Source organism: Castor canadensis, chromosome 2, assembly GCF_047511655.1.
Source record: "Castor canadensis chromosome 2, mCasCan1.hap1v2, whole genome shotgun sequence".
In the NCBI taxonomy this organism is placed as follows: domain Eukaryota; kingdom Metazoa; phylum Chordata; class Mammalia; order Rodentia; family Castoridae; genus Castor; species Castor canadensis.
Window position 1 is genome coordinate 67,224,781 of NC_133387.1, and position 14,757 is coordinate 67,239,537.

General features: G+C 43.6%; 1 protein-coding gene across 10 annotated transcripts in view; it reads right to left on the reverse strand.

The window, feature by feature from the left end:
* The window catches only part of Atxn7l1 (ataxin 7 like 1), a 214,775-nt gene that overhangs the window by 197,956 nt on the left and 2,062 nt on the right, over nucleotides 1-14,757 (reverse strand). The gene's annotated exons all lie outside the window — the stretch shown is intronic.

A 14,757-nucleotide genomic window follows, 5' to 3' on the forward strand; every position in this document is an offset into this window, starting at 1 on the left:
TGTGGGATTTACACTTGATTGTCAATTAAAATCTTAGGTTGACTATGAGATACAAGAATATGGTAGAAATCAGCAAAAGCATTTGGTGAGAATCTATTGATTATCTGAAATTCTTAAGAGTTTAAAATATTTCACTATTGGTAAACTGTATGTTAAATAGCATTCTGTCCGTAAAATTTATTTATCTTTCTTGTGTTTTGTAGAACTGGGGTTTGAACTAGGACTTTGCACTTGCAAAGGAGGCACTCTACTGCTTGAGCCACACCTCTAGTCCATTTTTGCTCTGGTTATTTTGAAGATGGGGTCTTGTGAACTATTGGCCTGGACTGGGCTCGAACTTTGCACTCAAGCCAGTGCCCGGCTTATCGGTAATGTTTATAATAAGCATATATATGGGCAATTTTTTAGAAAGCAGGTTGTTAAATGTTTACTAAAATAACACCAATTGAGCTGGGCACTGGTGACTCACCCCTGTAATCCTAGTTACTTGAGAGGCTGAGATCTGGAGGATCACAGTTCAAGGCCAAACCTGGGCAAATATTTTATGAGACCCCATCTCAACAGAAAAAAGCTGGGTGTGGTGATGTGCACCTGTTGTTCCAGCAACAGTGGGAAGCATAAAGCAGATCAGTCCAGGCCAATCCTGGCAAAAAGTAAGATCCTATTACCAAAGTAACCAGAGCAAATAGGTCTGGAAGCATGACTCAAGCAGTAGATAATCTTCTTCTCAAGTATGTGGAGTTCTGAGCTCAACCCCCAGTACTACAAAAAACAAAAACCAAAACCAACAGATCATAAGAGCTGATGGACTGGCTCAAGTGATAGATCCTAACAAACTTGAGACCCTGAGTTCAAACCCCAGTGCCACCAAAAATAAAGCAAAACAACAACAAAACCAGATTATTATAATAATATAACTTACTAATTAATTGGACAATACCTTCCCTTGCCCCCAGAACCCTGAGCAGAGAAAGTAAAACACAGAGAAATACAAACACTACTGAATTAAAAAAAGATTGTTGCTTCCAGGAAACTCTATTTCATAAAAGTGCTGTGGGCTGGACATCAGGTTGCCTACAACTGGAATAGTCATGGAGTGTCACTATAACTCCTTTTCCCAAAAGCAACATGGGGGGGGTGGCTTACTGGCCTCCAGGTCTTCCTCTTCCCTATAGAGTACCCCAAATGTCAGCTTCTGCTGCCTCTGCCTGGAGCATTCATTCTTCAAACATTAACTGGGTTTCTACTAAGCACCTTTCACTGTGCTCCAGATAGAACCAAAACCAAACATCCCCTGCCTGCTCTTAAGTCAAAGGTCTTGCTGATCACAGACTGAAATTGTTGCCTTCCCTGGTTACCAGGGCACTCAAAAGCCCATTATATTCTCTGTGCAGTGACAGAGACCCCAGAAAGCTGTGTGGTGAGTTCCCTCTTCATCCCCCACACAGAGCCCAGGCCTGTGCCTTTCACCTCCTGGGTGTACAGTTGCTTTCTACTGAGCCTGCAATGCAGGAAGCACACCCTGGCTTCCTAGCATGCAGGCCACCACTTATCTGCAATTTAACTCAGTGTTTCAACTGACCTGGACTAAATACTGGGCTCCAGCTGAAGGTGGGACCCAGATTATTTTAAGTGTAATTATCTTCTTCCTTCCCCCAATTAAAGTAGAGAGTCCCTCACGTCTTTAAAATCTTCTCTACCAATCAAGATTGGATCACACTTTACTTCCTGAAGCTTACCCTCTCAGTTTTCCCATTGATTATAGGTTTTCACACTATACGCACATCTTCTTGAAATGCTAGCACGTCAGTCCATGACCTTGACTCTCCTCTGCTTAAGAATCGTGGTGTTGGGCTGGAGGCCTGGCTCAACAGGCCCTGCCTAACAAGTGTGAAGTCCTAAGCTCAAACCCCGTAACACACACACACACACACACACACACACACACACACACAGAGAGAGAAAGAGGAGAATAGAGAATATCATGGTTTTCAACTCCTTTCTCTGAAAATTGGTAATTAAAGGAAAAACCTTTACTCTGCCTTTTAGAAGGAGTTTAAAACAGTAGTCCATCTCCTGTTGGTGAGAAGGGTCTTCTCACTTTTTGTTTATTGAGAAAGGGCCTTGCTATTTAGCCCAGGCAGGATCAAACTGGCAATACATCTGCCTTTATCTCCAGTGCTGGGATTACAGGTATACACCACCATGTCTCACTGAGGTCTTCTTTATAGAAGAATGTTGGCCAATAAAAGTAGGCCAGAATGACAGAATGTGAAAATGATCATCCTAACCCCTAAAGAAATAACCAATCCAGGATTATTGATGGATACCACAAAGACTCCATGAAATTTCCTGCTTCGGTATGGGATCTTCAACAAAAGCCAAAGCATCGCCTACAGAAAGAGACACTCTTTACCATGCAGAGGTGGCCACCACCTTCCCAAGTGATCGGTGTCTAACAACATCGTATGCCGCTGATGAGATGTGGAACAAAGCACTCAGCATCACCTCGAATGTTTCTTGCCAAAATGTTGGGCATGGAACTAAGACTTTAGCTCTAACTTCCAGTATGGGAGAAAAACAGGGTACAGAAAAAACAAGGTAAATGACACCACAAGGAAGTGATCACACATACCAGAACAGGAAGCATTCCAAACAGCAAGGTCTTACATATGTATGTAGAGAAATTTATACATATATTTATAGTCACACACATCTATGGGTGGAGGGCACTGTTCTAGATTAAAAGCAACGGACATGACAAACAAATGAACCTTGACGAGATCCTCCCTTGAAAGAAAATGAAACCAGCTATAAACTTTTTCTTTTTGGGGGGGCAGGAAGGGAGCAGGCAATGGCAAAAGGGGAAACTGAATGTGAATTGGATACTAGATTCTATTGGTGAATTGCAGTTAGTTTTCTAAGTGTGACACTGGTATTAGGGTTAGGAAGATGCTTTTAACTTTAGGGTATGCACAGTGTCAAGCTGTCTGCAATTTACTAAATAGTTCAGCAAAAACACACATATATATTTACATGAGATGAGGCTCTGACAACTTAATAAGTTCGAGGTAACACAATCAAGATGGAGAAAAATGACAAACATTTTCCAGTGAAGTGTTATCTCTAAAGCTTCATTTCAAATGCTACAGAAATACATATTTCTTTAAAGGACATATATTTATATTACATGTAAATATATAAATGCAAATATTTCCTATAAATATATAAAAATTATATTAAAATATATTTTGTCATATATATTTATATATTTATTTTAAAGAAATACATGGATATGTATTTTTACATATAAATAGATATGCATCTTTATGAGAAAAGACAAAATGTGAATTACTGCTGTATTCTAGGTGGTGTATGTAGACCATGAAACCATTATATCAATTTTTTCTCTGTGTGAAGAATGTTAACATTAACATGGAATTAGAGGGCCCCAATCCCCCACCACATCACTTTCCCTCTGAATTGGCAGACCTTGAAGCCTGTGGTGGGCACTGGGGCTCAACCCAAGCTGAACAGGGTTCTTTTGTACCACGGCTCCAAATGCCCACCTGCACAGACACCTGAAGGAGTCCTGTCAGTTCACAGACTCTCTACAACCTCATAATAGCAGGTGGTGAATCAAAGAAGCTTACAGGTCATCTCCAGACTGATTTGTAGGATGAAAACACAAACAGGGACTTGCTGTTCAATGGGTACAATTTCAGTTTTGCAAGATGAAAGAGTTCTGGAGGGCTGGAGGCATGGTTCAAGTGGTAGAGTGCCTGCCTAGCAAGCACAAAGCCCTGAGTTCAAATCCCAATACCACCAAAAAATAAATAAATAAATAAATAAAAAAGAAAAGAAGTAGTTCTGGAGATAGGTCGCACAACCAAACTTAAAAATGGCTAAGATGGTAAATGCTATGTTGTTTTACCAATTGTGGTTAAAAAAGAAATAAAGAAAATATAGGACTATCAAGAGACATTCCTAAAAAGCCAAATTTGTTGCTTAGTGAACTGTAGTACTCTGCTGGTTGAAAGATAACTCAGGAAAGAAAAAGAAGAATGTCTTTCCTCCCCCAATCCTTCCAGAAGATTCTAAGGAGTTGTGAAGACAAGATACAGATAGATCCTGTAATGGACAGCAGGATGAGCAACTATAAGATTTAGGAACCAAGTGCATGGGGAATCAGCCTACAGCACAGGGTCCAAGGAGGTCCAGGCTGTGTAGCCTGAAGGTGTCCCCAGAGTGCTGGCTGGGTCCTGCAGAATGGGGGTGTGGGGAAGTGTGGAGGGGACCAGAAGGAGGGACAGGAAGACAGAAGAAACATGGCTGGCTTAAAACACCATGAGGGCTTCCACCTGCTAGGATGGGAAGGAAAAGAAGCTCAGAGAACCTTGAAAGATTACTGTAACCGTGGTTGACAGGGAAGTGATGAAAGGTTTTCATTTACAGAACAATCTGATAAAGTGAATTTGTGGAAGATTAATTTTGTGGTGGTGTGCAGGTAAGGTGGAGACAGAGAGACCACTGATGCAGCTAGTGTAAAAGTCTAGATGGCTAGGAGGCAGGCTAGTCTGGAGTGGAGGACCTGGGGGTGGAGGGAGATGGGGAGGGGCCAGAACTGTTCTCCAGATGAGAGGGAGAATGCAAGGCAGGAGGCCTTTCTAAACCTAGTGGAGACATTTGGGCCTAACAAGTGTGGGGTACACCAAGACATCCAAAAGGGGTTGTCTGATGCAGCCCTCCAGGGTAGGCAGGCAGGAAATGGCTAGATGTTAGCACACTCCCCACACAGGAGGGTGGTAAACAAGGGGCTGGCAGAAAAGTGCCACTAAAACTTCTGCAAGGTTTTCTGAAAGCTCTAGTGCTGCCTGCTACTTAAAGGAATCCCCAATAACTGCATTTGGAAAGCAGAAAGTCCCTTAATCCGTTTAAACCCCATTATTAATATTGGGCCTGTCTTTGCCAGTCAGTCTTTTGTCTCAGCCAGTGGGAAGTGGCAGTGCTCCTTTGTATTCATATTCTCTTTACAGCTTGCCCTGCTTGTGCAAAGGACAAGAGGAAGCCCACAATGGTTGAGGGAAGGGGGCGGCTCAAGACGACAGGGCCTGGAGTCTGGGGATGTGGCTAATGGGACTCTTGTTTGTAGACAGGCCACATGGAGTCAACCTTACCCAAAAGTAACTGGTGCCACTTCCCCAGTCTAGGGCAGGATTCTACCTATCATAGGTCATATGCCCTGGGTCTCATCAGAAGAATGGAATCACCAGTCAGCAGGAATCCCACACCGAGAAGGCGATTGCCTGGGAGCAGTGACAGGCTGAAGAGAAGAAACCCATCAGTGACTCGAGAGACGGAGACAGACGGAGGGAGAGAAGAGACAGACACCAGCATCTCCAGGACCGAAAGAGCCATCATGTATAAAATGCCCAAGTGGCCTGGTTACTGAAGAGCAGGTGAACTCCAGTGTCACAGGAGCCACATGTTGCCACATCGCCCTGTCCTCATGTGGGAGGCGCATTCGTGTCTTTCTCAGCCACTCCAGACCAAAGAATCCTCTTTATCACTGCTCCTTAGAGCCAGAGACAACTAGGGCATGCTGAGGCAGGAGGAGGCAAAGGACTTTCACACCCACTTAGCAGGCATATCACCATGAAAAGGACACCTTGAACTTGGCAGGTATTGAAAAGCTATCTCCACTCCATCATCCAAAGGAGCACATCCTTCATGAAAATACTAATAATCCAATGCCAAGAGCAAACTGAACAGCAGCCTAGAAGATGTTCAAAAAGGGGAAAAAAAGAGAGAAATCATCACTGTAGATAGATGCCCTGGGGTTGCTTGGCAACCATCTTTGCTAACACCTTCTTCCAAAAAGGAGCAGTTTGCATCAGCTCCTGTGATTCCCCAAGGACAGCACTCTGACCACAATGGTCCCAAAGCTGGGCCCCTGGGAGGAGAAAGCCTTTCATTGATGGGACATCCAGGGCTCCCTCAGCAGGCCACTGGCTTACTCAGTGGGAAAGTAAGGGGGAAAGCCAGCTAGTCCGTCTGCACCAACCACTCTACTTAAAGGACACACTTTCTTGGCAGGACTCCTGGGTAAGGCAAGCCAGGTGTCCAGGTGTGACAAGGAAGGAGGTGCTCCCTGCGCACTTGCAGAAACCCCTGTGAATTCTGGGCATCTGACAGCCTCACCTTAGCTCCAACCCTGCTCCCAGGATGACAGACACTAGAAAGCCATGATTGTGTATGGCCTCTGGAATCAGTCTGCCTCCCAGATCTACTACTTCCCAAAAATTAGGAGCCTCAGCTTCCTAATCTCTAAAATGGGGTTGAGAATAGGATTTCCTCCCAGTGTGGTGGTGAAGATTGAATGAAAAAAATGCACTCTTAGGCCAGGTGCCAGTGGCTCACACCTGTAATCCTAGCTACTCAGGAGGCAGAGATCAGAAGGATCAAGGTTCAAAGCCAGCCCTGGCAAATAGTTCACAAGACCCTATCACAAAAAAATCCATCATAAAAAAAGGGCTGGTGGAGTGGCTCAAGGTGTAGGTCCTGAGTTCAACAAAACAAAACGAAACAAAAAAAACCTTTCCAAGCGATTCTCAAAGTGGCCAGTTGACAGCCCCTTCTCCAAACCTTCAGTCAACCCAGGAGCCACCGAGCAGCTGTTTAAAACATGCAACCCTGGTTCCTGGGCTTCACTCTTGATCAGTCTGTCTCAGTCCTGCTGACTGACTGAATGACCACACTTTGTGAAACACAGAGTCACTCCTGAAAACTAATGGTGCGGGGACCGTGGTTCAACTCCATTTGTTCTCATTCCTGGTATCCTTAAAGAACCAGGGACACAAATGTTGATAAAAGATGCCTGCACGGCTAGGGATAGCAGATATGCACCACCACACCCAGCCACTGGTTGAGATGGGGCCTCAAAAACTTTTTACCTGGGCTATCTTTGAACTGCGATCCTTTAGATCTCCACCTCCTGATTACAGGTCTGAGCCACTGCTCCCGGCCACCAACTCATTTCTATCTTCTTTACTATGGTAACATGGTAACAGTTTGTTCTGCACCAGAGAATACCTGTTTGGTTTCCTTTTCTCTGTCTCTCTTTTTAAGCATTCAATCCCTTAAAATTGACAAGAGGAGCTGGGTTTTGCAAAACAAATGCTTCACCCACAATGGCGTTGCAGCTTTACTTCTAGACAGAAGTGAGCCAGGGTTAGCCTTTGGTTGTTTAGGATCCTATGTCTCAGCCTCAGCCCACTTGCAGGAAGGGACTTCCAAGTTCTCATCATCATTCCGAGTGCCTTAAGGTTCAAACTCAGGTCCATTTGGCAGAAGTGACCAGTCTGAGACCTGCCACAGAAGACAGTAAGAGAAAGCCAGCCAAATAGCATCGGCTGGGACTCCAATGCTGAAGAACAATGTCCCAAGTTTTAGAAGAGAGACATGTAGAAGTCAATTCTGACACTCCATTTTTATGATATTTGGGAAAAGTTCAACCTGCTGGCTAACCCTCTCCTTTTCCGTTATAGCTACATTTGACTACTGCAGTCTCCAAATGATTGTTGTCTCCAGATGTGAACACTGGGCCACCTCAGGGTGTGGAATTTTTGGAAAAGGGACCTGACTAGGACAATGTCTCACTGTGCTGGTCACTATCATTTTATGTTCACTTCAGAATATGTCATGAAGGTTAGCCCAAAGGATACAAACACAGCCTACACAGAAAAGCACGCTGAAACAAACCTGTCTAACTTCTCTAAATCAATTTTGCAGCAGACGACAGGCTCCTGCCAGCCATTGGCTGAAGGACTCAACGTGGCCCCCCAGTCCTGAGTGATGCTATAGACCATGTGGCACCCAGAGCAGAGGCCTTCAAGAGTCAGACCTTCCCTTACCCTCCCTGTTTTCCAATCCTTCACGTGGAAATCTTGAAGCCAGCTGCTTTGCTCTCCTGTTTCAGACATATCCCATGGGTAATCAAACTGCAGAGAACGCCAGTTGGATTTCCAGCCTGACTCTCACTATCAACTGAAATCCTTAATGCTTCACCGTGGTGCTTCCGACATTGGGAACCAGCAAATTTTAAAAGATGCCATCATTATCAGAATCGGTGCTTTGGGGTCTCCTCTCCCACAGTGAGGGAGGGTTGGGTCACCCAGAATGAGAACCTGCAGATCACTATTGTCACCACTGACTGCAGGTAGAACCAAAGGCTTGGGATAGTCCCTTTGGAAACCTTTGGAGGAGAGTTCCTTGAGAGACTGAGTTTTCTCTCTCTTTAGACTCTCCTAAATGGAGCCCAGCACCAGGGGACAGCCAGTCTGTGACGTCTGCTGAGCAAGTGGTAAGGCTGACTGATACAGGCTGTAGGCCCGAGACATGACATCAGGAGAACATTCCTGTTTTTCTCTCATTAGTTTTCTTGTGCTTTCATCTCTTCAACCTCACTTTCAGCAGTGATTCTCTACCAGGGTGATTTTGCCTCTCTAGGGGATGTTTGGCAATGCCTGGAGACATTTTTGGAGAGACAGAGGGAGTACCACTGGAATCTGGTGGTAGAGGACGTTGCTGAGCATCCTACAAAGCCCAGTACAGAAGCATCTGGCTGAGAAGGCCAGTAGTGCCACTGGTGAAAAAGCTTATCCTACTCTGCTCTGCCATCTTCACTCTACAAATAACACTTTTTTAGTTTCAAGAATGTTCTATATTATCGTTTCCTCTAACTCCATCCTCAGAGGATGAATGGATAACTCGTATTCATCCTCTGGGTTTTAGTTTAGGTAAGATTTCTTTGGGGAGGGTTTTAGCAAACCCCTATCCTAAATTGGGTCCTCCTGCCATGCCCTTCAACAGCACCCCAGCTTTCCCTTTCCAGCACTCATCACAGTCACCGTGACCTTTTTAATGCTGCAGCTACTGCCAGAGGGCTAAAGTCAGCAGTACCCAGCCCAGAGCTGGCCAGTGGGGAACTCATTCCATGTAAAAAGTCAAGAAAGTAGCAGGGCTGTTAAAATCAAGCATGACCCCAGAAGCTTCTTATGTACAGGCACCAAGGAGAAGGTGACAGACCCTAATGAGCTGATATGGACAACAGTCTGAGACAAATGGAAGGAGCAGGGTACTAGACCACATTTAGGGCTTTCTGTCACTCGTGACGGTATGTATGTATCTACTCAAATGCACACAGAATATCTTGGAAGGGTACAAGTAGTGACATAGGGTGAGAAGGATACATACCCTTTTGAATTTATAACTCATGATCACTTTTTTTTTTTTTTGAGTAGCTTTAGGCGAGACATGGTGGTGCACATCTGTAACCCCAGCAACTCAGGAAGTAGAGAGAAGTGAATCACCATATGAGGCCAGACGGGGCAAAAGTAAAAGACCCTATCTGAAACCTAAACTAGGTCAAAAAGGGCTGGGAGCATGCTTCAAGTGGCAGAGCACCTGTCTCGCAGCATGAGGCCCTGAGTTCAATCCCTAGTTCTGTGCCCCCACCCCGAAAATGAAGTAGCTTTAGATGAATGTATGTGACAGTCTAAAACTTTAGAGATTAAAACTGAATTATTCCCACAGAATGACACATGCCGGAATCCTGCGCAAGCCAGTTCACGCCGTGCAGCTCTGCAGGAACCCAGAGCCACATTCTGTCCACATGGGGATCCAGCCACACGGAAACGCTCGCACGTACAAAATGACACTCATTTCTGAAGCTCTCCATTTTCCAAACTGGATGGTGGGGTGTGCTCTCAGCTTTGCTTCTTGGTCCTAACACTCTCTGCTCATCAGGTGGATGCAAATGTAAAGGTTATTAATTCTCGGAGCCCTTTTCTTCTTTCCTCCCTACCACCTTTAATCTGTTCTCTTTCTCCTGGAATTCCATTCCAAACCCTAGACAAGAGAAGAGAGATGATAACAAAATGCCAAAGTAAACAAATGTCACCCCTTGTTAGCAAAAGGGAAGGTAGGTAGGCTTAATGGAGAAGGAAGTTGAAATTAATGGCAAAAATGAGGTTTATCTGTGTAATCCTGGGACTTCCTGTCTTCCCATCTCCTATTAACATAGATAACAGAGTCGTCTGTCTAATGATAAAGGGAAGCTGGATGGAGCTTCCCATAAATCTTCACGCTTGTCTCTGGCTTCCCTGGCTTGGGTTGTATAAATACTTCATCCTTACCAGGTCAGTTGCCATTTTTTCCTTCCGATTTACTCCCACCCAGTCACAACTGTAAGACCCCTAAACCTAGGTAGAATGTGTCCCCATGTCTCCTGATCCTTGCTATTCTCCAGCCCAGTCCCATCAACATCTCAGGGAACAGGAAACTCTGACAGTCACAGCAACAGCTCACTGGCTCCAGTTTTTAATGGAAGCATTCCACACATTTACCTACATCAAGTCAAAATACACAGGAACCTTAAGACACAGACGAGTGCCCAAAGACACAAGTGCAGGCTTCTGAGGATCCCAAACAAGGATCTACTGATGACTTATTTTTCTCAACAATAAAACAAAACAATGAATCAGTCACTTAAGAAAACTATTTTTTAGACCTCTGGGTCTCCAGCAAAAAAGCTTTGTATAAAGTCTTCTTAGCCAGAAGCCATGAAGTGCCTAAGTGTTTTTCTTCAGCTCTTGACAAAACTATCAATGACCACATATTAGGTGCACTCCATTAAAAACACTGATATCCACAGAAATTGTTTTTTTTTTAAACAATCATTAGCTTTATAAAATTATGATAAAATGTTTGACCCTATAAATGAAGCTCCTGATACAGTATATCTTTTCCCTTCATTGGAGATTAGTTAAAAATCCAAACTAATTAGAATAATAAAGTTTTCTAGAACTAGCTTCATTAATAAATGATGGCCACAATCATAACTGAAATTAAAAAGAATAAAAGCAAACATTCATTAGCACATACTATATGCAAAGCCTTTTATATTATCTTACTTAATCCTCACAGCAACCCTGTTATTATCTCTGCTTTATAGGTAAGGAACTGAATTCTGAAAAGAAAAAAAAAAATTGCTACTGCTAGTGGCTCACATCTATAATCCTAGCTACTTGGGAGGCTGAGATTGGAGGATCACAGTTCAAGGCCAGCCTGGGCAAAGAGTTTGGAACGCCTCATATCCAAAATAACTAGAGCAAAATGGTCTGGAGGTGTGGTTCAAGTGGTAGAGTGCCTGCTTTGCAAGCGTAAAGCCCTGAGTTCAAATCCTCAGTCCTACCAAAAAAAATATATAGAGGAACAACTTCCTAAATCACAGAAGAGGTTTTTCCCAATTAGCTGGAAAAAAGCTGAAGAGAGAAACTTACTTAAGCAGGTTAGATAGCAGAAGGGCCTACCTTGGAAATTTCTATTTACATAGTTCTGTCATCAGTTAGGCTAGTAAGGTTTCTAAGACCTTCCCCTTAGGAAAGCGGACAGCGTGTCTGATCCACACTGACTGAGGTCAGCACACTCACCACTAGGGGAACACGTTAAACTGGGTTTTGGACTGAAGGCCACAAACCATTCACAACTATTCATACCTGTGCTTGGGTATGAGGTGTGATTTTTGCCACTAAGAAGTAAAAAAGTTGAGAAAATATACCCAGTTATTCTCACTATTGCTAACATAATTCTAGGTATTTTTTAATATGAGATTTTTTTTTTTTGCAGTCCTGGGGTTTAAACCCAGGGCCTCACGCTTGCTAGGCAGGGGCTCTACCACTTGAGCCTCTCCATCAGCCTCAGATTTTTTTCTTCAAGTTTTTTTGGAAACAGCTTGTCTGGTATAACTGCATCTAAAGGACAGTGCATTCAACAGAGAAGTTTAGGTTCAGAAGTCTTGGGACATTTAGACCCACCCAGAGAAGGGGCCTGGTCTCCAGGGCATGTCCAGAGCTCAGGAAGCCAGCCCCGAGCTCGCGCTCCATGGCCAAGGCTGCTCGGGCCTGACCTTTACAAGCTCATCCCAGCATGGAATTAGCAATGGCTCATGACCCAGGTGGTGATTTGGAAAGGTTCAAATAGATTTGCTAAATTCTTTTTGCCTATAGTTTTTGCTGACTTTGGATGGAAAAACATTGAGGAGAAGGCTTTATTGTGGTGCTCTCAAAGCATTCAGTTAATGTTTCATACTCGATATAGGTGGAGAACTGAGACAAAGAAAGGTTAACATGATGAGGGATGGGGCAGGATCTGTGGCATACTCATCAGATAATTTTAAAAGACTGCATGCAAGTGATTGCTATGTCTTCTGAAACTGTGGCTACACTATAGCTTAATCTATAAAAAATATTGCATCACACTAATGTTCTCTGCAGCATTATTCATGACAGTCAAAAGATGGAGACAACCCAAAAGTCTATCAATAGATGAGAGGATAAATAAAATATAGCGTATACATACATATACATACATGTGTGCATATACATATTATATGTGTATATACACAATGGAATATTATTCAGCTTTGAAAAGGAATGAAATACTAATACATGCTTCAACATGAGTGAAACTTGAAAACACTGTGCTCAATGAAGTAAGCCAGAAACAAAAGGAAAAATATTGTATGAGTCCACTTATATGAGGTATCTAGAATAGGCAACTTCATAGAGTCCAATGGTAGACTAGAGGAGACCAGGGCTGAGGGGAGAAGGAAATGAGAAGTTTTGCTACAATGGGTAGAGATTCTCGTTGAGATGATGAAAAAGTTAGGAAATGGAGAGTGATGATGATTGTACAATAGCGTGAATGTATCAATGTGACTGAAATGTACACTCGGACATAATTAAAATGGTACATTTTATATTATGTATACTTTGCTTTTGAAATTATGTCCCTCCATTTCTCAACCAGAATTCCTAAATGTTATTTTATTCACTCATTATCATTTAAAAGCCAAACATCTTCTCAAGATCTGCTTATTGCCAACAGTAAATCATGGTCAGTTCATGTATGTTCATACACACAGACACACATGAGTCACACACAGGCCACTTTGTGTCCTGCAGTGATCCATCCACAAACCTGTGCCCACCCTAAGACCCCTTCCCCATGCCAATTTTGACAAGGAGGCCATGGCAAAACCAAGGCAACCAAGCACCATGACAGACAGTCTCTGCTCCATCCTTAAATTCCTCACAGTCGGGATATGTATTTAGCATCTCCATTTTTTATCTATAAAGAAAACTGGGTGCAGACCCCAGAAAGACTATCAGCACCGTTCACCCAAATCCACTCCCACAGGCCTATGAACAAGCCCACACATGGCCAATTTGATTTGGACCGAGTCAGCAATCACATGTAGCTCTGAACAGTGGGGGTCCTCAACGCAAATGTATATAATTAGGAGCTCAATCTTTGTACCTTTACAGGACAAAGGATGTAATAAGTAGGGTGTACCATTTCTGACTTCTGAGGAAAAGACAGCTTTTCATTTTTTCCTTAAAAGAGTCCATTTCTCATGAGGCAAAGTGAATCTGAGAACAAGAATCTTTTGAAATAGAAGTGGGGGGAGGAAGGGAAAGAATATGAATTTTGTATATCATAGTCACAATCCACCACTCAGACAGACCTGCAAGGTGCCAATCCTGTGCCACACAGTGACCTTTGCTGAACTTTAGCTCAAAGGTTTTCACGATCTCATCACCTTTCTTGGAAACACTGCCCGGATCTGATAACTCCATCCTATAAGCCTTTAAACATCTCAAGAGTTTGTCTGTGAAGAAAAACAACCTCTGGGGATTCTTCCCACTGCTGACACACATGGACATTTAGCACAAATAAGCTGCCACTTGTAAGAAGTCCACTTGACATTGTTCCCACGTGCATCCTAAATACACATGTCAAGATCACACGAAGACATTTAGAGGCAAACATCTTTAGAGTAATGTTTTGTTCCCAAAGTGCTTCATTAGCAGAAACACTATGCTAGAGAGCCATCCTTGAATATGCACGCATTTTAACCTCCACGTTATTTTTTTGGAAGCACAAATTCTCCCCTCACTGGATGGTCAGGAAATAATTGGGCACAGAAATCCAACTGTCTTAGGTGTCAATCTGCAAACTAAGTTCCATCTTTTTCCATCCTTCCAAGCAAACATCAGGTGCCTTTTAGGGAGACATCCCCTTTCATGAGGGAAGACCATTCTTTGAAGTCTAATGGACTTTTCCCCATTCATTTTGGATGAGCAAGGCTCCTGTGGCCTAGTTATGTCTGACCTTTTTTTTTTTTTAACACCTTCACCAACCTCTTGTGCCCCTTCCTCCCACCCCCAATTTCAGTCACTTATGTCCACAAGACTTCAGTGCATTCAAATGAACCCACCCATTCATTCAGCAGAAAGTGGCCTCCCAAGTTGCTCTGTTTGAAGTCATGGGCCAGAGTTACATATTGCAGGCTTGCAAACATGACCAGTATATGATTTATTTATGACAACCATGTGTGTTCCATGCCCAGCTCCAGCAGGCTGTGGTTTCACTCTCAATGTCCAGATCTGGGATGATCTGTGTCCCATTTCAGGCACCATATTTCCATGCTGGGAAAATAGAGATGGTGGGATGGACTGCTGGGAGGGTGAGGGGAGGGACTGGCTCTACACACAGATGCCCCCCTGGTCACCCCATAACAATCTGCGATGGAACACCAAGTGGTCCAAAGGTCCCTTGCTGCAAAGCTTTGCCCCGTACCATGGTTTTCAGTGGAGAATGGAAAAGTGGCTGTTGATCACGTGGGCTTCATGA